Below are 27909 nucleotides of genomic sequence, written 5' to 3' on the forward strand. Positions count from 1 at the left end.
CCTGACCTCTAGGCAAAGGCAAACCCATCCGTGGGATTGCTTGTGCCCAAGGACCTGGGGCACTTGGTGGGTGATGCGGAAGGATGGGGAAGTCCGATTGTGTACCTCATGGAGGATCTCATTTGTGGGTGAGTAATAGCCAATGAATCAGATTGTGCTGTCTGTAATTACTAGTAACACTTGTCACTGTGTGTCCTCATTGTTATAATTGCTATCAGGTTGTACTACGAGTAAGGCACAGGGTGTGATGGGATAGAGAACTGACCTCAGCAGCTGGCGCCCAGCAACTTCCTCAAGATCTACATCTTCAGCCCACGGACTGCGTGCATGAGCCACACCGAGTGCACCGGTCACTAGCTCCGAAAATACAGCATGCAACAGACCAGCACCACCAGCATCTCACCTGCCCTGAGAGACTGTTCTAACAGATGGAGCCCAAAGGCCATGGATTCAAAGAACTCCACGGACTTTGGAGGGATGGCCCATTAAACTAAGGGCATTATATCCGCATGAATATACATGTGTATATATATATGACAGGGGAGATGTGGTGCAATTCATTGTGGAACCTGTAAGATCTGGGCATGGCATAGACGTATGGAAGAAGGGGTGGATAATGTCCCGGTTCCGGCAGGATAGGGTTAATGTTTTCCTGGTATTCCATGCCGTGTGAGCCATGCCCACCCTGAGCTGCCAGGGAGGAGTGCAGGAAGTCGCCGCTTGGAGTGGGCTGGGCGTCCCGGGTCCGGTGCGGGGAGCGGCGGTCCGTAATCGTGTTTGTATATGCCTCTGTCCGTGTTATTGGTTGTGTTTGCCTGTTCCCTTTGCTCTTCTGTTAAACTGCCTTGTCTCAACCCAAGAGTCTTGCCTTTTTTCTTCTGATTCTTCCTGTATTGGAAGAGCGCGAGGTGAGCGGGCACGTGGTTCTTTGTTGCCGTCTGAGGCTAAACCTCGGCAGTCCTTTTTCGGCGCCCAACGGGGGGCTCGAAGGGTGAGATAAGCGACAGAATCCAACTAGAGCTTGAAAAAACGAACGTGCTGTATGCGTTTCTTGTATTAGGCAAATAGTCGCTGGTCGCCATGTTGCTTGTGTTGTTCTCATGGCTGTGTTATGTGAATTCCTATGTGTCTTATGTACTCCTGCCGATGATTTTTGTTACTTCTGGGAGAGGGATGAGGATTATCGTTTGTGGTTGTCCTGTGCAATATCGGCTTATGAGATGTGATATCATCACTTGTTAGACAGTTACTTTGGGGCTTTTATGTGGTGGTGCTGTCCTGTCCGTACCTTGGGCATCGTCCTCTCAGAATTTATTAAGTAATTACACCCAGTCTGTGGGGAGAACGGGGGGGGACGCTGTTCCCCAGCTCTTTTGGGCCTCCCGTTTCTCCTTCGGGTCAGGTATGGCAGCTTTTGAGAATTTTGACAGTCCTTTGGGATACTCAAACCGAGCCTGGTCCTATGTTATGTCTGCTGAATGTGTTCCACGTCCTGTTTAAGGTTAAACAGCTATTTAAGACTACGTACCCGGAGATCTGCTCCGAGGCTGGATAGTCGGGGTGGCACGGCATGTGGGAGAACATGGGCAGGTACCTAGAGACTACTCACCTCCAGTGGTCTGGGACTGTCACTCCTGAGCAATTACAGGACCCTGATAAAGTGGTAGAATATTTGAAGGGAAATAGCTGTGGCTATTCTAGAGAGGCACAACTCACCACGCTGTGCTGGTGCCTGGCCAGTATCTACCAGGCACTGCTCAGCAATTATGCAGCACCGTCAGCGGGAAGAGATGAGACCAGACCAGCAGCCACTGTGGGCTGCTGCAACCCCTGCAGAGGACACTGTGGCTACTGCAAGCCCCGCGGCAGCCATTGCGGCTACTGCAACCCCCCGCGGCAGCCACTGCGGCTACTGCAACCCCGCGGCAGCCACTGCGGCTACTCCAACCCCTGTGGCATCCACTGCCGCTGAACCAGGGAACCAACCCGTGCCGGTATCAGTTGCCCCCATACAGAAGAAGAAGTACACAAAGAAATCAGTTCGCTTAGTAAGAGATGATGATGAGACCAGGTCATCACGAGAGCAGGAGGAAGAGGCAGAACCAAGGGTAATTAGTCGATCCCTATCCTTGAGTGAGCTGCGGGATATGCGAAAAGATTGTAGCCGACTTTCAGGCGAGCACATTGTCACCTGCTGCTCCGGTGCTGGAGATAACGGGGCCAGTAGCCTGGAATTAGAGGGTAGGGAGGCCAGGCAGCTGGGATCCCTGTCTAGGGAAGGCGGTATTGACAAGGCAATTGGGAAGAAGACCCAAGCCCTCAGCCTCTGGAAACGACTCCTGTCAGGCGTGAGGGAGAGGTACCCCTTCAGTGAGGATGTGTATGTCAACCAAGCAAGTGGACTACCATGAGGAAGAGGTAACCAGTACCTGAGAGAATTAGCCGTGCGGGAGAGGATTTATTATGGACTTTGACAATGCAGACTTACCTACAGACCCTGATGAGGTGCAATGCACAAGGGCCTATGTGGCGGAAGTTTGTACGGAGCGCCCTTCGTCATAGTGCCAACTCATGGCAGTAATGGAATGGAAAGGTGAAGAGGCACCAACGTGGATGAGGTGGCTGGCCGGCTCCGGAGATATGAAGAAAGTCTCTCTTCCCCCTTGTCTCAGCTGTGGAGAAACTGTCGCGGAAGGTCCAGCAACTTGAAGAGAATATGTCCTACTCCCACCTGTAGACGGGCCAGCGTCTCAGCTATTAGAAGCAGCATTTCCCCACTCAAGAGAGAGTACAGAGGGTACACACCACGAGGCACCCTGTGGTTCTACCTGCGTGACCGGAGCGGAGACATGAGGCAGTGGGATGGACAACCTACTTCGACCCTGCGGACAGGAGTTGCAAGGAAGGACAACCACAAAAGGGGATCCCTCCGGATCCGGGAGGTGCCGGAAAAAGGCCGGCCCAGTTTCCAGTGGGCAGTTCCCCAGACCGAGCAGAAGGCCTGATCTTGCTTCTGATCCTCTTGAAGGAACTTCCAAGTCATTTATGCAAGAAGTGAGTAATAGATACTATGACCAGTATTATAGAGGGGCCCTGCCTCTGGCCAGGTGGAGGAAAGGGACAACCGGGTTTATTGGACGGCGTGGATTCGATGGCCTGGCACATCAGACCCACAGGAGTATAAGGCTCTAGTGGACACGGGTGCACAGTGTACTTTAATACCATCAAGCTATAGAGGGGCAGAACCCATTTGTATTTCTGGGGTGACAGGGGGATCCCAAGAGTTGACTGTACTGGAGGCGGAAGTGAGCCTAACTGGGAATGAGTGGCAAAAACACCCCATTGTGACTGGCCCAGAGGCTCCATGCGTCCTTGGCATAGATTACCTCAGGAGAGGGTATTTTAAGGACCCAAAAGGGTGCCGTTGGGCCTTTGGCGTAGTTGCCTTGGAGACGGAGCAAGTTAAACAGTTGTCTACCTTGCCTGGTCTCTCGGAGGACTCTTCTGTTGTGGGGTTGTTGAGGGTCGAAGAACAGCAGGTGCCGATTGCTACCACAACGGTGCATCGGCGGCAATATCGCACTAACCGAGACTCTCTGATTCCCATCCACGAGCTGATTCGTCAACTAGAGGTTCAAGGAGTGATCAGCAAGACTCGCTCACCCTTTAACAGTCCTATATGGCCGATGTGAAAAATCTAGTGGAGAGTGGAGGCTAACTGTAGACTATCGTGGCCTGAATGAAGTCACGCCACCGCTGAGCACTGCCGTGCCGGACATGCTAGAACTCCAGTACGAACTGGAGTCCGAGGCAGCCAAGTGGTATGCCACGATTGATATAGCTAATGCATTCTTCTCAATCCCTTTGGCAGCGGAGTGCAGGCCACAGTTTGCTTTCACTCGGAGGGGCGTCCAATACACCTGGAATCGACTGCCCCAGGGGTGGAAACACAGCCCCACCATTTGCCATGGACTGATCCAGACTGCACTGGAACAGGGTGAAGCTCCAGAACATCTGCAATGCATTGATGACATCATTGTATGGGGGAAACAGAGCAGAAGAAGTTTTGGAGAAAGGGAGTAAAATAGTCCAAATCCTTCTGAAAGCTGGTTTGGCCATAAAACGAAGTAAGGTCGAGGGACCTGTGCAGGAGATCCAGTTTTTAGGAATAAAATGGCAAGATGGACGCCGTCAGATTCCAATGGATGTGATCAACAAAATAGCAGCTATGTCTCCACCAACTAGTAAAAAGGAAACACAAGCTTTCTTAGGCATTGTGGGGTTTTGGAGAATGCATAGCCCAGATTACAGTCAAATTGTAAGCCCTCTCTATCAAGTGACCTGGAAGAAGAATGACTTTAAATGGGGTCCTGAGCAACGGCAAGCTTTTGAACAAATCAAACAGGAAATAGTCCACGCAGCGGCCCTGGGGCCAGTCCGGGCAGGACAAGATGTTAAAAATGTGCTCTATACCGCAGCCGGGGAGAACGGCCCTACCTGGAGCCTCTGGCAGAAAGCACCAGGGGAGCCCCGAGGTCGACCCCTAGGGTTTTGGAGTCGGGGATACAGAGGATCCCAAGCCCGCTGCACTCCAACAGAAAAAGAGATATTGGCAGCGTATGAAGGGGTTCGAGCTGCTTCGGAAGTAGTTGGTACAGAAGCAGCCCAGCTCCTCTTAGCGCCTCGATTGCCGGTGCTGGGCTGGATGTTCAAAGAAAGGGTCCCCACCACACATCATGCAACTGATGCTACATGGAGTAAGTGGATTGCATTGATCACACAGCGAACTCGAATGGGAAACCCCAGTCGCCCAGGAATTCTGGAAGTGATCATGGACTGGCCAGAAGGCAAGGATTTTGGAATGTCACCGGAGGAGGAGGTGACACGTGCAGAAGAGGCCCCACCATATAATAAACTGCCAGAAAATGAGAAGAAATATGCCCTGTTCACTGATGGGTCCTGCCGGATTGTGGGAAAGCATCGAAAGTGGAAGGCTGCTGTGTGGCGTCCTACACGACAAGTTGCAGAAGCCAGTGAAGGAGAGGGCGAATCGAGCCAGTTTGCAGAGGTGAAAGCCACTCAGCTGGCTTTGGGCATTACTGAGCGAGAAAAATGGCCAGTACTTTTATCTCTACACTGACTCATGGATGGTGGCGAATGCTCTGTGGGGGTGGTTACAGCAGTGGAAGCAGGGCAACTGGCAGCGCAGAGGCAAACCCATCTGGGCTGCTGAACTATGGCAAGATATTGCTGCCCGGATAGAGAATCTGGTTGTGAAAGTACGCCACGTAGACGCCCATGTACCGAAGAATCGGGCCACGGAGGAACATCAGAACAACCAGCAAGTGGATTGGGCTGCTAGGATTGAAGTGGCTCAGGTGGATCTGGATTGGCAACATACGGGTGAACTGTGCATAGCTCGGTGGGCCCTTGACTCCTCAGGCCATCAAGGAAGAGATGTGACACCGAGGGGTGGACTTGACCATGGACACTATTGCACAGGTCATCCATGAATGTGAGACATGCGCTGCAATCAAGCAAGCCAAGCGTTTGAAGCCTCTTTGGTATGGAGGGCGGTGGCTGAACTACAAGTATGGGGAGGCCTGGCAGCTTGATTGTATCACACTGCCACAAACCCGTCAAGGCAAGCGCTATGTGCTCACAATGGTGGAAGCAACCACCGGATGGATGGCTGGAAACATACCCTGTGCCCCATGCTACTGCCCGGAACACTATCCTGGGACTTGAAAAGCAAGCCCTGTGGCGACACGGTACCCCAGAGAGAATCGAGTCGGACAACGGGACTCATTTCCGAAACAGCCTCGTAGACACCTGGGCCTAAGAGCATGGTATCGAGTGGGTGTATCGCATCCCATATCACGCACCAGCCTCCGGGAAGAGAGAACGATACCATGGATTGTTAAAAACTACACTGAGAGCAATGGGTGGTGGGACTTTAAACCATTGGGACACACATCTAGCGAAAGCTACCTGGCTGGTTAACACCAGGGGATCTAACAATCGGGCTGGCCCTGCCCAATCAAAACTTCCACGTACTGTAGAAGGGGATAAAGTCCCTGTAGTGCACATGAAGACCATGCTAGGGAAGCCAGTCTGGGTTAGTCCTGCCTTAGGCAAAGGCAAACCCATCCGTGGGATTGCTTTTGCCCAAGGACCTGGGTGCACTTGGTGGGTGATGCGGAAGGATGGGGAAGTCCGATGTGTACCTCATGGGGATCTCATTTTGGGTGAGAATAGCCAATGAATCAAATTGTGTGCTGTTAATTACTAAGTAACACTGTCACTGTGTGTCCTCATTGTTATAATTGCTATCAGTTGTACTACGAGTAAGGCACAGGGGTGATGGGATAAGAACTGACCTCAGCAGCTGGCGCCCAGCAACTTCCTCAAGATCTACATCTTCAGCCCACGGACTGCGTGCATGAGCCACACCGAGTGCACCGGTCACAAGCTCCGAAAAATACAGCATGCAACAGACCAGCACCACCCAGCATCTCACCTGCCCTGAGAGACTGTTCTAACAGATGGAGCCCAAAGCCATGGATTCAAAGAACTCCACGGACACTTTGGAGGGATGGCCCATAAACTAAGGGCATTATATCCGCATGAATATACATGTGTATATATATATGACAGGGGAAAGTGGTGGCAATTCATTGGAACCTGTAAGATCTGGGCATGGCATAGACGGTATGGAATAAGGGGTGGATAATGTCCCGGTTCCGGCAGGGATAGGGTTAATTTTTTCCTGGTATTCCATGCCGTGTGAGCCATGCCCACCCTGAGCTGCCAGGGGAGGGGGCAGGAAGTCGCCGCTTGGAGTGGGCTGGGGCGTCCCGGGTCCGGTCGGGGAGCGGCGGTTCCGTAATCGTGTTTGTATATGCCTCTGTCCGTGTTATTGTTGTTGTTTGCCTGTTCCCTTTGCTGTTCTGTTAAACTGCCTTTGTCTCAACCCAAGAGTCTTGCCTTTTTTCTTCTGATTCTTCCTGTATTGGGAAGGCGCGAGTGAGCGGCACGTGGTTCTTTGTTGCCGTCTGAGGCTAAACCACGGCAGTCCTTTTTCGGCGCCCAACGTGGGGCTCGAAGGGTTGAGATAACGACAGAATCCAACTAGAGCTTGAAAAAACGAATGTGCTGTATGCGTTTCTTGTATTAGGCAAATAGTCGCTGGTCGCCATGTTGCTTGGTTTGTTCTCATGGCTGTGTTATGTGAATTCCTATGTGTCTTATGTACTCCTTCCGATGATTTTTGTTACTTCTGGGAGAGGGATGAGGATTATCGTTTTGTTGTCCTGTGCAATATCGGCTTATGAGATGATATCATCACTTGTTAGACAGTTACTTTGGGGCTTTTATGTGGTGGTGCTGTCCTGTCCGTACCTTGGGCATCGTCTCTCAGAATTTATTAATAATTACACCCAGTCTGTGGGGGAAACGGGGGGGGACGCTTTCCCCAGCTCTTTTGCCTCCCTTTTCTCCTTCGGGTCAGGTATGGCAGCTTTTGAGAATTTTGACTATCCTTGGGATACTCAAACCAGCCTGGTCCTATTGTTATGTCTGCTGAATGTGTTCCACGTCCTGTTTAAGGTTAAACAGCTATTTAAGACTACTACCCGGAGATCTGCTCCGAGGCTGGATAGTCGGGGTGGCACGGCATGTGGGAGAACATGGGCAGGTACCTAGAGAACTACTCACCTCCAGTGGTCTGGGACTTCACTCCTGAGCAATTACAGAACCCTGATAAAGTGGTAGAATATTTGAAGGGAAAATGCTGTGGCTATTCTAGAGAGGCACAACTCACCACGCTGTGCTGGGCCCTGGCCAGTATCTACCAGGCACTGCTCAGAATTATGCAGCACCGTCAGCGGGAAGAGATGGAGACCAGACCAGCAGCCACTGTGGCTGCTGCAACCCCTGCAAGGGACACTGTGGCTACTGCAAGCCCCGCGGCAGCCATTGCGGCTACTGCAACCCCCGCGGCAGCCACTGCGGCTACTGCAACCCCCGCGGCAGCCACTGCGGCTACTCCAACCCCTGTGGCAGCCACTGCCGCTGAACCAGGGAACCAACCCGTGCCGGTATCAGTTGCCCCCATACAGAAGAAGAAGTACACAAAGAAATCAGTTCGCTTAGTAAGAGATGATGATGAACCAGGGTCATCACGAGAGCAGGAGGAAGAGGCAGAACCAGAGGTAATTAGTCGATCCCTATCCTTGAGTGAGCTGCGGGATATGCGAAAAGATTTTAGCCGACTTTCAGGCGAGCACATTGTCACCTGGCTGCTCCGGTGCTGGGATAACGGGGCCAGTAGCCTGGAATTAGAGGGTAGGGAGGCCAGGCAGCTGGGATCCCTGTCTAGGGAAGGCGGTATTGACAAGGCAATTGGGAAGAAGACCCAAGCCCTCAGCCTCTGGAAACGACTCCTGTCAGGCGTGAGGGAGAGGTACCCCTTCAGTGAGGATGTTGTATGTCAACCAAGCAAGTGGACTACCATGGGAAGAGGTAACCAGTACCTGAGAGAATTAGCCGTGCGGGAGAGGATTTATTATGACTTTGACAATGCAGACTTACCTACAGACCCTGATGAGGTGCAATGCACAAGGCCTATGTGGCGGAAGTTTGTACGGAGCGCCCATCGTCATATGCCAACTCATTGGCAGTAATGGAATGGAAAGGTGAAGAGGCACCAACGGTGGATGAGGTGGCTGGCCGGCTCCGGAGATATGAAGAAAGTCTCTCTTTCCCCCTTGTCTCAGCTGTGGAGAAACTGTCGCGGAAGGTCCAGCAACTTGAAGAGAATATGTCCTACTCCCCACCTGTAGACGGGCCAGCGTCTCAGCTATTAGAAGCAGGCATTTCCCCACTCAAGAGAGAGTACAGAGGGTACACACCACGAGGCACCCTGTGGTTCTACCTGCGTGACCACGGAGAGGACATGAGGCAGTGGGATGGACAACCTACTTCGACCCTGCGGACAGGAGTTGCAAGGAAGGACAACCACAAAAGGGGATCCCTCCGGATCCGGGAGGTGCCGGAAAAAGGCCGGCCCAGTTTCCAGTGGGCAGTTCCCCAGACCGAGCAGAAGGCCTGATCTTGCTTCTGATCCTCTTGAAGGAACTTCCAAGTCATTTATGCAAGAAGTGAGTAATAGATACTATGACCAGTATTATAGAGGGGCCCTGCCTCTGGCCAGGTGGAGGAAAGGGACAACCGGGTTTATTGGACGGCGTGGATTCGATGGCCTGGCACATCAGACCCACAGGAGTATAAGGCTCTAGTGGACACGGGTGCACAGTGTACTTTAATACCATCAAGCTATAGAGGGGCAGAACCCATTTGTATTTCTGGGGTGACAGGGGGATCCCAAGAGTTGACTGTACTGGAGGCGGAAGTGAGCCTAACTGGGAATGAGTGGCAAAAACACCCCATTGTGACTGGCCCAGAGGCTCCATGCGTCCTTGGCATAGATTACCTCAGGAGAGGGTATTTTAAGGACCCAAAAGGGTGCCGTTGGGCCTTTGGCGTAGTTGCCTTGGAGACGGAGCAAGTTAAACAGTTGTCTACCTTGCCTGGTCTCTCGGAGGACTCTTCTGTTGTGGGGTTGTTGAGGGTCGAAGAACAGCAGGTGCCGATTGCTACCACAACGGTGCATCGGCGGCAATATCGCACTAACCGAGACTCTCTGATTCCCATCCACGAGCTGATTCGTCAACTAGAGGTTCAAGGAGTGATCAGCAAGACTCGCTCACCCTTTAACAGTCCTATATGGCCGATGTGAAAAATCTAGTGGAGAGTGGAGGCTAACTGTAGACTATCGTGGCCTGAATGAAGTCACGCCACCGCTGAGCACTGCCGTGCCGGACATGCTAGAACTCCAGTACGAACTGGAGTCCGAGGCAGCCAAGTGGTATGCCACGATTGATATAGCTAATGCATTCTTCTCAATCCCTTTGGCAGCGGAGTGCAGGCCACAGTTTGCTTTCACTCGGAGGGGCGTCCAATACACCTGGAATCGACTGCCCCAGGGGTGGAAACACAGCCCCACCATTTGCCATGGACTGATCCAGACTGCACTGGAACAGGGTGAAGCTCCAGAACATCTGCAATGCATTGATGACATCATTGTATGGGGGAAACAGAGCAGAAGAAGTTTTGGAGAAAGGGAGTAAAATAGTCCAAATCCTTCTGAAAGCTGGTTTGGCCATAAAACGAAGTAAGGTCGAGGGACCTGTGCAGGAGATCCAGTTTTTAGGAATAAAATGGCAAGATGGACGCCGTCAGATTCCAATGGATGTGATCAACAAAATAGCAGCTATGTCTCCACCAACTAGTAAAAAGGAAACACAAGCTTTCTTAGGCATTGTGGGGTTTTGGAGAATGCATAGCCCAGATTACAGTCAAATTGTAAGCCCTCTCTATCAAGTGACCTGGAAGAAGAATGACTTTAAATGGGGTCCTGAGCAACGGCAAGCTTTTGAACAAATCAAACAGGAAATAGTCCACGCAGCGGCCCTGGGGCCAGTCCGGGCAGGACAAGATGTTAAAAATGTGCTCTATACCGCAGCCGGGGAGAACGGCCCTACCTGGAGCCTCTGGCAGAAAGCACCAGGGGAGCCCCGAGGTCGACCCCTAGGGTTTTGGAGTCGGGGATACAGAGGATCCCAAGCCCGCTGCACTCCAACAGAAAAAGAGATATTGGCAGCGTATGAAGGGGTTCGAGCTGCTTCGGAAGTAGTTGGTACAGAAGCAGCCCAGCTCCTCTTAGCGCCTCGATTGCCGGTGCTGGGCTGGATGTTCAAAGAAAGGGTCCCCACCACACATCATGCAACTGATGCTACATGGAGTAAGTGGATTGCATTGATCACACAGCGAACTCGAATGGGAAACCCCAGTCGCCCAGGAATTCTGGAAGTGATCATGGACTGGCCAGAAGGCAAGGATTTTGGAATGTCACCGGAGGAGGAGGTGACACGTGCAGAAGAGGCCCCACCATATAATAAACTGCCAGAAAATGAGAAGAAATATGCCCTGTTCACTGATGGGTCCTGCCGGATTGTGGGAAAGCATCGAAAGTGGAAGGCTGCTGTGTGGCGTCCTACACGACAAGTTGCAGAAGCCAGTGAAGGAGAGGGCGAATCGAGCCAGTTTGCAGAGGTGAAAGCCACTCAGCTGGCTTTGGGCATTACTGAGCGAGAAAAATGGCCAGTACTTTTATCTCTACACTGACTCATGGATGGTGGCGAATGCTCTGTGGGGGTGGTTACAGCAGTGGAAGCAGGGCAACTGGCAGCGCAGAGGCAAACCCATCTGGGCTGCTGAACTATGGCAAGATATTGCTGCCCGGATAGAGAATCTGGTTGTGAAAGTACGCCACGTAGACGCCCATGTACCGAAGAATCGGGCCACGGAGGAACATCAGAACAACCAGCAAGTGGATTGGGCTGCTAGGATTGAAGTGGCTCAGGTGGATCTGGATTGGCAACATACGGGTGAACTGTGCATAGCTCGGTGGGCCCTTGACTCCTCAGGCCATCAAGGAAGAGATGTGACACCGAGGGGTGGACTTGACCATGGACACTATTGCACAGGTCATCCATGAATGTGAGACATGCGCTGCAATCAAGCAAGCCAAGCGTTTGAAGCCTCTTTGGTATGGAGGGCGGTGGCTGAACTACAAGTATGGGGAGGCCTGGCAGCTTGATTGTATCACACTGCCACAAACCCGTCAAGGCAAGCGCTATGTGCTCACAATGGTGGAAGCAACCACCGGATGGATGGCTGGAAACATACCCTGTGCCCCATGCTACTGCCCGGAACACTATCCTGGGACTTGAAAAGCAAGCCCTGTGGCGACACGGTACCCCAGAGAGAATCGAGTCGGACAACGGGACTCATTTCCGAAACAGCCTCGTAGACACCTGGGCCTAAGAGCATGGTATCGAGTGGGTGTATCGCATCCCATATCACGCACCAGCCTCCGGGAAGAGAGAACGATACCATGGATTGTTAAAAACTACACTGAGAGCAATGGGTGGTGGGACTTTAAACCATTGGGACACACATCTAGCGAAAGCTACCTGGCTGGTTAACACCAGGGGATCTAACAATCGGGCTGGCCCTGCCCAATCAAAACTTCCACGTACTGTAGAAGGGGATAAAGTCCCTGTAGTGCACATGAAGACCATGCTAGGGAAGCCAGTCTGGGTTAGTCCTGCCTTAGGCAAAGGCAAACCCATCCGTGGGATTGCTTTTGCCCAAGGACCTGGGTGCACTTGGTGGGTGATGCGGAAGGATGGGGAAGTCCGATGTGTACCTCATGGGGATCTCATTTTGGGTGAGAATAGCCAATGAATCAAATTGTGTGCTGTTAATTACTAAGTAACACTGTCACTGTGTGTCCTCATTGTTATAATTGCTATCAGTTGTACTACGAGTAAGGCACAGGGGTGATGGGATAAGAACTGACCTCAGCAGCTGGCGCCCAGCAACTTCCTCAAGATCTACATCTTCAGCCCACGGACTGCGTGCATGAGCCACACCGAGTGCACCGGTCACAAGCTCCGAAAAATACAGCATGCAACAGACCAGCACCACCCAGCATCTCACCTGCCCTGAGAGACTGTTCTAACAGATGGAGCCCAAAGCCATGGATTCAAAGAACTCCACGGACACTTTGGAGGGATGGCCCATAAACTAAGGGCATTATATCCGCATGAATATACATGTGTATATATATATGACAGGGGAAAGTGGTGGCAATTCATTGGAACCTGTAAGATCTGGGCATGGCATAGACGGTATGGAATAAGGGGTGGATAATGTCCCGGTTCCGGCAGGGATAGGGTTAATTTTTTCCTGGTATTCCATGCCGTGTGAGCCATGCCCACCCTGAGCTGCCAGGGGAGGGGGCAGGAAGTCGCCGCTTGGAGTGGGCTGGGGCGTCCCGGGTCCGGTCGGGGAGCGGCGGTTCCGTAATCGTGTTTGTATATGCCTCTGTCCGTGTTATTGTTGTTGTTTGCCTGTTCCCTTTGCTGTTCTGTTAAACTGCCTTTGTCTCAACCCAAGAGTCTTGCCTTTTTTCTTCTGATTCTTCCTGTATTGGGAAGGCGCGAGTGAGCGGCACGTGGTTCTTTGTTGCCGTCTGAGGCTAAACCACGGCAGTCCTTTTTCGGCGCCCAACGTGGGGCTCGAAGGGTTGAGATAACGACAGAATCCAACTAGAGCTTGAAAAAACGAATGTGCTGTATGCGTTTCTTGTATTAGGCAAATAGTCGCTGGTCGCCATGTTGCTTGGTTTGTTCTCATGGCTGTGTTATGTGAATTCCTATGTGTCTTATGTACTCCTTCCGATGATTTTTGTTACTTCTGGGAGAGGGATGAGGATTATCGTTTTGTTGTCCTGTGCAATATCGGCTTATGAGATGATAACATCACTTGTTAGACAGTTACTTTGGGGCTTTTATGTGGTGGTGCTGTCCTGTCCGTACCTTGGGCATCGTCTCTCAGAATTTATTAATAATTACACCCAGTCTGTGGGGGAAACGGGGGGGGACGCTTTCCCCAGCTCTTTTGCCTCCCTTTTCTCCTTCGGGTCAGGTATGGCAGCTTTTGAGAATTTTGACTATCCTTGGGATACTCAAACCAGCCTGGTCCTATTGTTATGTCTGCTGAATGTGTTCCACGTCCTGTTTAAGGTTAAACAGCTATTTCAGACTACTACCCGGAGATCTGCTCCGAGGCTGGATAGTCGGGGTGGCACGGCATGTGGGAGAACATGGGCAGGTACCTAGAGAACTACTCACCTCCAGTGGTCTGGGACTTCACTCCTGAGCGATTACAGGACCCTGATAAAGTGGTAGAATATTTGAAGGGAAAATGCTGTGGCTATTCTAGAGAGGCACAACTCACCACGCTGTGCTGGGCCCTGGCCAGTATCTACCAGGCACTGCTCAGAATTATGCAGCACCGTCAGCGGGAAGAGATGGAGACCAGACCAGCAGCCACTGTGGCTGCTGCAACCCCTGCAAGGGACACTGTGGCTACTGCAAGCCCCGCGGCAGCCATTGCGGCTACTGCAACCCCCGCGGCAGCCACTGCGGCTACTGCAACCCCCGCGGCAGCCACTGCGGCTACTCCAACCCCTGTGGCAGCCACTGCCGCTGAACCAGGGAACCAACCCGTGCCGGTATCAGTTGCCCCCATACAGAAGAAGAAGTACACAAAGAAATCAGTTCGCTTAGTAAGAGATGATGATGAACCAGGGTCATCACGAGAGCAGGAGGAAGAGGCAGAACCAGAGGTAATTAGTCGATCCCTATCCTTGAGTGAGCTGCGGGATATGCGAAAAGATTTTAGCCGACTTTCAGGCGAGCACATTGTCACCTGGCTGCTCCGGTGCTGGGATAACGGGGCCAGTAGCCTGGAATTAGAGGGTAGGGAGGCCAGGCAGCTGGGATCCCTGTCTAGGGAAGGCGGTATTGACAAGGCAATTGGGAAGAAGACCCAAGCCCTCAGCCTCTGGAAACGACTCCTGTCAGGCGTGAGGGAGAGGTACCCCTTCAGTGAGGATGTTGTATGTCAACCAAGCAAGTGGACTACCATGGGAAGAGGTAACCAGTACCTGAGAGAATTAGCCGTGCGGGAGAGGATTTATTATGACTTTGACAATGCAGACTTACCTACAGACCCTGATGAGGTGCAATGCACAAGGCCTATGTGGCGGAAGTTTGTACGGAGCGCCCATCGTCATATGCCAACTCATTGGCAGTAATGGAATGGAAAGGTGAAGAGGCACCAACGGTGGATGAGGTGGCTGGCCGGCTCCGGAGATATGAAGAAAGTCTCTCTTTCCCCCTTGTCTCAGCTGTGGAGAAACTGTCGCGGAAGGTCCAGCAACTTGAAGAGAATATGTCCTACTCCCCACCTGTAGACGGGCCAGCGTCTCAGCTATTAGAAGCAGGCATTTCCCCACTCAAGAGAGAGTACAGAGGGTACACACCACGAGGCACCCTGTGGTTCTACCTGCGTGACCACGGAGAGGACATGAGGCAGTGGGATGGACAACCTACTTCGACCCTGCGGACAGGAGTTGCAAGGAAGGACAACCACAAAAGGGGATCCCTCCGGATCCGGGAGGTGCCGGAAAAAGGCCGGCCCAGTTTCCAGTGGGCAGTTCCCCAGACCGAGCAGAAGGCCTGATCTTGCTTCTGATCCTCTTGAAGGAACTTCCAAGTCATTTATGCAAGAAGTGAGTAATAGATACTATGACCAGTATTATAGAGGGGCCCTGCCTCTGGCCAGGTGGAGGAAAGGGACAACCGGGTTTATTGGACGGCGTGGATTCGATGGCCTGGCACATCAGACCCACAGGAGTATAAGGCTCTAGTGGACACGGGTGCACAGTGTACTTTAATACCATCAAGCTATAGAGGGGCAGAACCCATTTGTATTTCTGGGGTGACAGGGGGATCCCAAGAGTTGACTGTACTGGAGGCGGAAGTGAGCCTAACTGGGAATGAGTGGCAAAAACACCCCATTGTGACTGGCCCAGAGGCTCCATGCGTCCTTGGCATAGATTACCTCAGGAGAGGGTATTTTAAGGACCCAAAAGGGTGCCGTTGGGCCTTTGGCGTAGTTGCCTTGGAGACGGAGCAAGTTAAACAGTTGTCTACCTTGCCTGGTCTCTCGGAGGACTCTTCTGTTGTGGGGTTGTTGAGGGTCGAAGAACAGCAGGTGCCGATTGCTACCACAACGGTGCATCGGCGGCAATATCGCACTAACCGAGACTCTCTGATTCCCATCCACGAGCTGATTCGTCAACTAGAGGTTCAAGGAGTGATCAGCAAGACTCGCTCACCCTTTAACAGTCCTATATGGCCGATGTGAAAATCTAGTGGAGAGTGGAGGCTAACTGTAGACTATCGTGGCCTGAATGAAGTCACGCCACCGCTGAGCACTGCCGTGCCGGACATGCTAGAACTCCAGTACGAACTGGAGTCCGAGGCAGCCAAGTGGTATGCCACGATTGATATAGCTAATGCATTCTTCTCAATCCCTTTGGCAGCGGAGTGCAGGCCACAGTTTGCTTTCACTCGGAGGGGCGTCCAATACACCTGGAATCGACTGCCCCAGGGGTGGAAACACAGCCCCACCATTTGCCATGGACTGATCCAGACTGCACTGGAACAGGGTGAAGCTCCAGAACATCTGCAATGCATTGATGACATCATTGTATGGGGGAAACAGAGCAGAAGAAGTTTTGGAGAAAGGGAGTAAAATAGTCCAAATCCTTCTGAAAGCTGGTTTTGCCATAAAACGAAGTAAGGTCGAGGGACCTGTGCAGGAGATCCAGTTTTTAGGAATAAAATGGCAAGAGGGAGGCCGTCAGATTCCAATGGATGTGATCAACAAAATAGCAGCTATGTCTCCACCAACTAGTAAAAAGGAAACACAAGCTTTCTTAGGCATTGTGGGGTTTTGGAGAATGCATAGCCCAGATTACAGTCAAATTGTAAGCCCTCTCTATCAAGTGACCTGGAAGAAGAATGACTTTAAATGGGGTCCTGAGCAACGGCAAGCTTTTGAACAAATCAAACAGGAAATAGTCCACGCAGCGGCCCTGGGGCCAGTCCGGGCAGGACAAGATGTTAAAAATGTGCTCTACACTGCAGCCGGGGAGAACGGCCCTACCTGGAGCCTCTGGCAGAAAGCACCAGGGGAGCCCCGAGGTCGACCCCTAGGGTTTTGGAGTCGGGGATACAGAGGATCCCAAGCCCGCTGCACTCCAACAGAAAAAGAGATATTGGCAGCGTATGAAGGGGTTCGAGCTGCTTCGGAAGTAGTTGGTACAGAAGCAGCCCAGCTCCTCTTAGCGCCTCGATTGCCGGTGCTGGGCTGGATGTTCAAAGAAAGGGTCCCCACCACACATCATGCAACTGATGCTACATGGAGTAAGTGGATTGCATTGATCACACAGCGAACTCGAATGGGAAACCCCAGTCGCCCAGGAATTCTGGAAGTGATCATGGACTGGCCAGAAGGCAAGGATTTTGGAATGTCACCGGAGGAGGAGGTGACACGTGCAGAAGAGGCCCCACCATATAATAAACTGCCAGAAAATGAGAAGAAATATGCCCTGTTCACTGATGGGTCCTGCCGGATTGTGGGAAAGCATCGAAAGTGGAAGGCTGCTGTGTGGCGTCCTACACGACAAGTTGCAGAAGCCAGTGAAGGAGAGGGCGAATCGAGCCAGTTTGCAGAGGTGAAAGCCATTCAGCTGGCTTTGGGCATTACTGAGCGAGAAAAATGGCCAGTACTTTTACCTCTACACTGACTCATGGATGGTGGCGAATGCTCTGTGGGGGTGGTTACAGCAGTGGAAGCAGGGCAACTGGCAGCGCAGAGGCAAACCCATCTGGGCTGCTGAACTATGGCAAGATATTGCTGCCCGGATAGAGAATCTGGTTGTGAAAGTACGCCACGTAGACGCCCATGTACCGAAGAATCGGGCCACGGAGGAACATCAGAACAACCAGCAAGTGGATTGGGCTGCTAGGATTGAAGTGGCTCAGGTGGATCTGGATTGGCAACATACGGGTGAACTGTGCATAGCTCGGTGGGCCCTTGACTCCTCAGGCCATCAAGGAAGAGATGTGACACCGAGGGGTGGACTTGACCATGGACACTATTGCACAGGTCATCCATGAATGTGAGACATGCGCTGCAATCAAGCAAGCCAAGCGTTTGAAGCCTCTTTGGTATGGAGGGCGGTGGCTGAACTACAAGTATGGGGAGGCCTGGCAGCTTGATTGTATCACACTGCCACAAACCCGTCAAGGCAAGCGCTATGTGCTCACAATGGTGGAAGCAACCACCGGATGGATGGCTGGAAACATACCCTGTGCCCCATGCTACTGCCCGGAACACTATCCTGGGACTTGAAAAGCAAGCCCTGTGGCGACACGGTACCCCAGACAGAATCGAGTCGGACAACGGGACTCATTTCCGAAACAGCCTCGTAGACACCTGGGCCAAAGAGCATGGTATCGAGTGGGTGTATCGCATCCCATATCACGCACCAGCCTCCGGGAAGAGAGAACGATACCATGGATTGTTAAAAACTACACTGAGAGCAATGGGTGGTGGGACTTTAAACCATTGGGACACACATCTAGCGAAAGCTACCTGGCTGGTTAACACCAGGGGATCTAACAATCGGGCTGGCCCTGCCCAATCAAAACTTCCACGTACTGTAGAAGGGGATAAAGTCCCTGTAGTGCACATGAAGACCATGCTAGGGAAGCCAGTCTGGGTTAGTCCTGCCTTAGGCAAAGGCAAACCCATCCGTGGGATTGCTTTTGCCCAAGGACCTGGGTGCACTTGGTGGGTGATGCGGAAGGATGGGGAAGTCCGATGTGTACCTCATGGGGATCTCATTTTGGGTGAGAATAGCCAATGAATCAAATTGTGTGCTGTTAATTACTAAGTAACACTGTCACTGTGTGTCCTCATTGTTATAATTGCTATCAGTTGTACTACGAGTAAGGCACAGGGGTGATGGGATAAGAACTGACCTCAGCAGCTGGCGCCCAGCAGTTTCCTCAAGATCTACATCTTCAGCCCACGGACTGCGTGCATGAGCCACACCGAGTGCACCGGTCACAAGCTCCGAAAAATACAGCATGCAACAGACCAGCACCACCCAGCGTCTCACCTGCCCTGAGAGACTGTTCTAACAGATGGAGCCCAAAGCCATGGATTCAAAGAACTCCACGGACACTTTGGAGGGATGGCCCATAAACTAAGGGCATTATATCCGCATGAATATACATGGGGGTATATATATATGACAGGGGAAAGTGGTGGCAATTCATTGGAACCTGTAAGATCTGGGCATGGCATAGACGGTATGGAATAAGGGGTGGATAATGTCCCGGTTCCGGCAGGGATAGGGTTAATTTTTTCCTGGTATTCCATGCCGTGTGAGCCATGCCCACCCTGAGCTGCCGGGGGAGGGGGCAGGAAGTCGCCGCTTGGAGTGGGCTGGGGCGTCCCGGGTCCGGTCGGGGAGCGGCGGTTCCGTAATCGTGTTTGTATATGCCTCTGTCCGTGTTATTGTTGTTGTTTGCCTGTTCCCTTTGCTGTTCTGTTAAACTGCCTTTGTCTCAACCCAAGAGTCTTGCCTTTTTTCTTCTGATTCTTCCTGTATTGGGAAGGCACGAGTGAGCGGCACGTGGTTCTTTGTTGCCGTCTGAGGCTAAACCACGGCAGTCCTTTTTCGGCGCCCAACGGGGGCTCGAAGGGTTGAGATAACGACAGAATCCAACTAGAGCTTGAAAAAACGAATGTGCTGTATGCGTTTCTTGTATTAGGCAAATAGTCGCTGGTCGCCATGTTGCTTGGTTTGTTCTCATGGCTGTGTTATGTGAATTCCTATGTGTCTTATGTACTCCTTCCGATGATTTTTGTTACTTCTGGGAGAGGGATGAGGATTATCGTTTTGTTGTCCTGTGCAATATCGGCTTATGAGATGATAACATCACTTGTTAGACAGTTACTTTGGGGCTTTTATGTGGTGGTGCTGTCCTGTCCGTACCTTGGGCATCGTCTCTCAGAATTTATTAATAATTACACCCAGTCTGTGGGGGAAACGGGGGGGGACGCTTTCCCCAGCTCTTTTGCCTCCCTTTTCTCCTTCGGGTCAGGTATGGCAGCTTTTGAGAATTTTGACTATCCTTGGGATACTCAAACCAGCCTGGTCCTATTGTTATGTCTGCTGAATGTGTTCCACGTCCTGTTTAAGGTTAAACAGCTATTTCAGACTACTACCCGGAGATCTGCTCCGAGGCTGGATAGTCGGGGTGGCACGGCATGTGGGAGAACATGGGCAGGTACCTAGAGAACTACTCACCTCCAGTGGTCTGGGACTTCACTCCTGAGCAATTACAGGACCCTGATAAAGTGGTAGAATATTTGAAGGGAAAATGCTGTGGCTATTCTAGAGAGGCACAACTCACCACGCTGTGCTGGGCCCTGGCCAGTATCTACCAGGCACTGCTCAGAATTATGCAGCACCGTCAGCGGGAAGAGATGGAGACCAGACCAGCAGCCACTGTGGCTGCTGCAACCCCTGCAAGGGACACTGTGGCTACTGCAAGCCCCGCGGCAGCCATTGCGGCTACTGCAACCCCCGCGGCAGCCACTGCGGCTACTGCAACCCCCGCGGCAGCCACTGCGGCTACTCCAACCCCTGTGGCAGCCACTGCCGCTGAACCAGGGAACCAACCCGTGCCGGTATCAGTTGCCCCCATACAGAAGAAGAAGTACACAAAGAAATCAGTTCGCTTAGTAAGAGATGATGATGAACCAGGGTCATCACGAGAGCAGGAGGAAGAGGCAGAACCAGAGGTAATTAGTCGATCCCTATCCTTGAGTGAGCTGCGGGATATGCGAAAAGATTTTAGCCGACTTTCAGGCGAGCACATTGTCACCTGGCTGCTCCGGTGCTGGGATAACGGGGCCAGTAGCCTGGAATTAGAGGGTAGGGAGGCCAGGCAGCTGGGATCCCTGTCTAGGGAAGGCGGTATTGACAAGGCAATTGGGAAGAAGACCCAAGCCCTCAGCCTCTGGAAACGACTCCTGTCAGGCGTGAGGGAGAGGTACCCCTTCAGTGAGGATGTTGTATGTCAACCAAGCAAGTGGACTACCATGGGAAGAGGTAACCAGTACCTGAGAGAATTAGCCGTGCGGGAGAGGATTTATTATGACTTTGACAATGCAGACTTACCTACAGACCCTGATGAGGTGCAATGCACAAGGCCTATGTGGCGGAAGATTGTACGGAGCGCCCATCGTCATATGCCAACTCATTGGCAGTAATGGAATGGAAAGGTGAAGAGGCACCAACGGTGGATGAGGTGGCTGGCCGGCTCCGGAGATATGAAGAAAGTCTCTCTTTCCCCCTTGTCTCAGCTGTGGAGAAACTGTCGCGGAAGGTCCAGCAACTTGAAGAGAATATGTCCTACTCCCCACCTGTAGACGGGCCAGCGTCTCAGCTATTAGAAGCAGGCATTTCCCCACTCAAGAGAGAGTACAGAGGGTACACACCACGAGGCACCCTGTGGTTCTACCTGCGTGACCACGGAGAGGACATGAGGCAGTGGGATGGACAACCTACTTCGACCCTGCGGACAGGAGTTGCAAGGAAGGACAACCACAAAAGGGGATCCCTCCGGATCCGGGAGGTGCCGGAAAAAGGCCGGCCCGGTTTCCAGTGGGCAGTTCCCCAGACCGAGCAGAAGGCCTGATCTTGCTTCTGATCCTCTTGAAGGAACTTCCAAGTCATTTATGCAAGAAGTGAGTAAGGGATACTATGACCAGTATTATAGAGGGGCCCTGCCTCTGGCCAGGTGGAGGAAAGGGACAACCGGGTTTATTGGACGGCGTGGATTCGATGGCCTGGCACATCAGACCCACAGGAGTATAAGGCTCTAGTGGACACGGGTGCACAGTGTACTTTAATACCATCAAGCTATAGAGGGGCAGAACCCATTTGTATTTCTGGGGTGACAGGGGGATCCCAAGAGTTGACTGTACTGGAGGCGGAAGTGAGCCTAACTGGGAATGAGTGGCAAAAACATCCCATTGGGACTGGCCCAGAGGCTCCATGCGTCCTTGGCATAGATTACCTCAGGAGAGGGTATTTTAAGGACCCAAAAGGGTGCCGTTGGGCCTTTGGCGTAGTTGCCTTGGAGACGGAGCAAGTTAAACAGTTGTCTACCTTGCCTGGTCTCTCGGAGGACTCTTCTGTTGTGGGGTTGTTGAGGGTCGAAGAACAGCAGGTGCCGATTGCTACCACAACGGTGCATCGGCGGCAATATCGCACTAACCGAGACTCTCTGATTCCCATCCACGAGCTGATTCGTCAACTAGAGGTTCAAGGAGTGATCAGCAAGACTCGCTCACCCTTTAACAGTCCTATATGGCCGATGTGAAAAATCTAGTGGAGAGTGGAGGCTAACTGTAGACTATCGTGGCCTGAATGAAGTCACGCCACCGCTGAGCACTGCCGTGCCGGACATGCTAGAACTCCAGTACGAACTGGAGTCCGAGGCAGCCAAGTGGTATGCCACGATTGATATAGCTAATGCATTCTTCTCAATCCCTTTGGCAGCGGAGTGCAGGCCACAGTTTGCTTTCACTCGGAGGGGCGTCCAATACACCTGGAATCGACTGCCCCAGGGGTGGAAACACAGCCCCACCATTTGCCATGGACTGATCCAGACTGCACTGGAACAGGGTGAAGCTCCAGAACATCTGCAATGCATTGATGACATCATTGTATGGGGGAAACAGAGCAGAAGAAGTTTTGGAGAAAGGGAGTAAAATAGTCCAAATCCTTCTGAAAGCTGGTTTGGCCATAAAACGAAGTAAGGTCGAGGGACCTGTGCAGGAGATCCAGTTTTTAGGAATAAAATGGCAAGATGGACGCCGTCAGATTCCAATGGATGTGATCAACAAAATAGCAGCTATGTCTCCACCAACTAGTAAAAAGGAAACACAAGCTTTCTTAGGCATTGTGGGGTTTTGGAGAATGCATAGCCCAGATTACAGTCAAATTGTAAGCCCTCTCTATCAAGTGACCTGGAAGAAGAATGACTTTAAATGGGGTCCTGAGCAACGGCAAGCTTTTGAACAAATCAAACAGGAAATAGTCCACGCAGCGGCCCTGGGGCCAGTCCGGGCAGGACAAGATGTTAAAAATGTGCTCTATACCGCAGCCGGGGAGAACGGCCCTACCTGGAGCCTCTGGCAGAAAGCACCAGGGGAGCCCCGAGGTCGACCCCTAGGGTTTTGGAGTCGGGGATACAGAGGATCCCAAGCCCGCTGCACTCCAACAGAAAAAGAGATATTGGCAGCGTATGAAGGGGTTCGAGCTGCTTCGGAAGTAGTTGGTACAGAAGCAGCCCAGCTCCTCTTAGCGCCTCGATTGCCGGTGCTGGGCTGGATGTTCAAAGAAAGGGTCCCCACCACACATCATGCAACTGATGCTACATGGAGTAAGTGGATTGCATTGATCACACAGCGAACTCGAATGGGAAACCCCAGTCGCCCAGGAATTCTGGAAGTGATCATGGACTGGCCAGAAGGCAAGGATTTTGGAATGTCACCGGAGGAGGAGGTGACACGTGCAGAAGAGGCCCCACCATATAATAAACTGCCAGAAAATGAGAAGAAATATGCCCTGTTCACTGATGGGTCCTGCCGGATTGTGGGAAAGCATCGAAAGTGGAAGGCTGCTGTGTGGCGTCCTACACGACAAGTTGCAGAAGCCAGTGAAGGAGAGGGCGAATCGAGCCAGTTTGCAGAGGTGAAAGCCATTCAGCTGGCTTTGGGCATTACTGAGCGAGAAAAATGGCCAGTACTTTTACCTCTACACTGACTCATGGATGGTGGCGAATGCTCTGTGGGGGTGGTTACAGCAGTGGAAGCAGGGCAACTGGCAGCGCAGAGGCAAACCCATCTGGGCTGCTGAACTATGGCAAGATATTGCTGCCCGGATAGAGAATCTGGTTGTGAAAGTACGCCACGTAGACGCCCATGTACCGAAGAATCGGGCCACGGAGGAACATCAGAACAACTAGCAAGTGGATTGGGCTGCTAGGATTGAAGTGGCTCAGGTGGATCTGGATTGGCAACATACGGGTGAACTGTGCATAGCTCGGTGGGCCCGTGACTCCTCAGGCCATCAAGGAAGAGATGTGACACCGAGGGGTGGACTTGACCATGGACACTATTGCACAGGTCATCCATGAATGTGAGACATGCGCTGCAATCAAGCAAGCCAAGCGTTTGAAGCCTCTTTGGTATGGAGGGCGGTGGCTGAACTACAAGTATGGGGAGGCCTGGCAGCTTGATTGTATCACACTGCCACAAACCCGTCAAGGCAAGCGCTATGTGCTCACAATGGTGGAAGCAACCACCGGATGGATGGCTGGAAACATACCCTGTGCCCCATGCTACTGCCCGGAACACTATCCTGGGACTTGAAAAGCAAGCCCTGTGGCGACACGGTACCCCAGAGAGAATCGAGTCGGACAACGGGACTCATTTCCGAAACAGCCTCGTAGACACCTGGGCCAAAGAGCATGGTATCGAGTGGGTGTATCGCATCCCATATCACGCACCAGCCTCCGGGAAGAGAGAACGATACCATGGATTGTTAAAAACTACACTGAGAGCAATGGGTGGTGGGACTTTAAACCATTGGGACACACATCTAGCGAAAGCTACCTGGCTGGTTAACACCAGGGGATCTAACAATCGGGCTGGCCCTGCCCAATCAAAACTTCCACGTACTGTAGAAGGGGATAAAGTCCCTGTAGTGCACATGAAGACCATGCTAGGGAAGCCAGTCTGGGTTAGTCCTGCCTTAGGCAAAGGCAAACCCATCCGTGGGATTGCTTTTGCCCAAGGACCTGGGTGCACTTGGTGGGTGATGCGGAAGGATGGGGAAGTCCGATGTGTACCTCATGGGGATCTCATTTTGGGTGAGAATAGCCAATGAATCAAATTGTGTGCTGTTAATTACTAAGTAACACTGTCACTGTGTGTCCTCATTGTTATAATTGCTATCAGTTGTACTACGAGTAAGGCACAGGGGTGATGGGATAAGAACTGACCTCAGCAGCTGGCGCCCAGCAACTTCCTCAAGATCTACATCTTCAGCCCACGGACTGCGTGCATGAGCCACACCGAGTGCACCGGTCACAAGCTCCGAAAAATACAGCATGCAACAGACCAGCACCACCCAGCGTCTCACCTGCCCTGAGAGACTGTTCTAACAGATGGAGCCCAAAGCCATGGATTCAAAGAACTCCACGGACACTTTGGAGGGATGGCCCATAAACTAAGGGCATTATATCCGCATGAATATACATGGGGGTGTATATATATGACAGGGGAAAGTGGTGGCAATTCATTGGAACCTGTAAGATCTGGGCATGGCATAGACGGTATGGAATAAGGGGTGGATAATGTCCCGGTTCCGGCAGGGATAGGGTTAATTTTTCCTGGTATTCCATGCCGTGTGAGCCATGCCCACCCTGAGCTGCCGGGGGAGGGGGCAGGAAGTCGCCGCTTGGAGTGGGCTGGGGCGTCCCGGGTCCGGTCGGGGAGCGGCGGTTCCGTAATCGTGTTTGTATATGCCTCTGTCCGTGTTATTGTTGTTGTTTGCCTGTTCCCTTTGCTCTTCTGTTAAACTGCCTTTGTCTCAACCCAAGAGTCTTGCCTTTTTTCTTCTGATTCTTCCTGTATTGGGAAGGCGCGAGTGAGCGGCACGTGGTTCTTTGTTGCCGTCTGAGGCTAAACCACGGCAGTCCTTTTTCGGCGCCCAACGGGGGGCTCGAAGGGTTGAGATAACGACAGAATCCAACTAGAGCTTGAAAAAACGAATGTGCTGTATGCGTTTCTTGTATTAGGCAAATAGTCGCTGGTCGCCATGTTGCTTGGTTTGTTCTCATGGCTGTGTTATGTGAATTCCTATGTGTCTTATGTACTCCTTCCGATGATTTTTGTTACTTCTGGGAGAGGGATGAGGATTATCGTTTTGTTGTCCTGTGCAATATCGGCTTATGAGATGATAACATCACTTGTTAGACAGTTACTTTGGGGCTTTTATGTGGTGGTGCTGTCCTGTCCGTACCTTGGGCATCGTCTCTCAGAATTTATTAATAATTACACCCAGTCTGTGGGGGAAACGGGGGGGGACGCTTTCCCCAGCTCTTTTGCCTCCCTTTTCTCCTTCGGGTCAGGTATGGCAGCTTTTGAGAATTTTGACTATCCTTGGGATACTCAAACCAGCCTGGTCCTATTGTTATGTCTGCTGAATGTGTTCCACGTCCTGTTTAAGGTTAAACAGCTATTTCAGACTACTACCCGGAGATCTGCTCCGAGGCTGGATAGTCGGGGTGGCACGGCATGTGGGAGAACATGGGCAGGTACCTAGAGAACTACTCACCTCCAGTGGTCTGGGACTTCACTCCTGAGCGATTACAGGACCCTGATAAAGTGGTAGAATATTTGAAGGGAAAATGCTGTGGCTATTCTAGAGAGGCACAACTCACCACGCTGTGCTGGGCCCTGGCCAGTATCTACCAGGCACTGCTCAGAATTATGCAGCACCGTCAGCGGGAAGAGATGGAGACCAGACCAGCAGCCACTGTGGCTGCTGCAACCCCTGCAAGGGACACTGTGGCTACTGCAAGCCCCGCGGCAGCCATTGCGGCTACTGCAACCCCCGCGGCAGCCACTGCGGCTACTGCAACCCCCGCGGCAGCCACTGCGGCTACTCCAACCCCTGTGGCAGCCACTGCCGCTGAACCAGGGAACCAACCCGTGCCGGTATCAGTTGCCCCCATACAGAAGAAGAAGTACACAAAGAAATCAGTTCGCTTAGTAAGAGATGATGATGAACCAGGGTCATCACGAGAGCAGGAGGAAGAGGCAGAACCAGAGGTAATTAGTCGATCCCTATCCTTGAGTGAGCTGCGGGATATGCGAAAAGATTTTAGCCGACTTTCAGGCGAGCACATTGTCACCTGGCTGCTCCGGTGCTGGGATAACGGGGCCAGTAGCCTGGAATTAGAGGGTAGGGAGGCCAGGCAGCTGGGATCCCTGTCTAGGGAAGGCGGTATTGACAAGGCAATTGGGAAGAAGACCCAAGCCCTCAGCCTCTGGAAACGACTCCTGTCAGGCGTGAGGGAGAGGTACCCCTTCAGTGAGGATGTTGTATGTCAACCAAGCAAGTGGACTACCATGGGAAGAGGTAACCAGTACCTGAGAGAATTAGCCGTGCGGGAGAGGATTTATTATGACTTTGACAATGCAGACTTACCTACAGACCCTGATGAGGTGCAATGCACAAGGCCTATGTGGCGGAAGATTGTACGGAGCGCCCATCGTCATATGCCAACTCATTGGCAGTAATGGAATGGAAAGGTGAAGAGGGACCAACGGTGGATGAGGTGGCTGGCCGGCTCCGGAGATATGAAGAAAGTCTCTCTTTCCCCCTTGTCTCAGCTGTGGAGAAACTGTCGCGGAAGGTCCAGCAACTTGAAGAGAATATGTCCTACTCCCCACCTGTAGACGGGCCAGCGTCTCAGCTATTAGAAGCAGGCATTTCCCCACTCAAGAGAGAGTACAGAGGGTACACACCACGAGGCACCCTGTGGTTCTACCTGCGTGACCACGGAGAGGACATGAGGCAGTGGGATGGACAACCTACTTCGACCCTGCGGACAGGAGTTGCAAGGAAGGACAACCACAAAAGGGGATCCCTCCGGATCCGGGAGGTGCCGGAAAAAGGCCGGCCCAGTTTCCAGTGGGCAATTCCCCAGACCGAGCAGAAGGCCTGATCTTGCTTCTGATCCTCTTGAAGGAACTTCCAAGTCATTTATGCAAGAAGTGAGTAAGGGATACTATGACCAGTATTATAGAGGGGCCCTGCCTCTGGCCAGGTGGAGGAAAGGGACAACCGGGTTTATTGGACGGCGTGGATTCGATGGCCTGGCACATCAGACCCACAGGAGTATAAGGCTCTAGTGGACACGGGTGCACAGTGTACTTTAATACCATCAAGCTATAGAGGGGCAGAACCCATTTGTATTTCTGGGGTGACAGGGGGATCCCAAGAGTTGACTGTACTGGAGGCGGAAGTGAGCCTAACTGGGAATGAGTGGCAAAAACACCCCATTGTGACTGGCCCAGAGGCTCCATGCGTCCTTGGCATAGATTACCTCAGGAGAGGGTATTTTAAGGACCCAAAAGGGTGCCGTTGGGCCTTTGGCGTAGTTGCCTTGGAGACGGAGCAAGTTAAACAGTTGTCTACCT

The sequence above is a fragment of the Rissa tridactyla genome, chromosome 1 (genome assembly GCF_028500815.1).
Source record: "Rissa tridactyla isolate bRisTri1 chromosome 1, bRisTri1.patW.cur.20221130, whole genome shotgun sequence".
Taxonomy (NCBI): domain Eukaryota; kingdom Metazoa; phylum Chordata; class Aves; order Charadriiformes; family Laridae; genus Rissa; species Rissa tridactyla.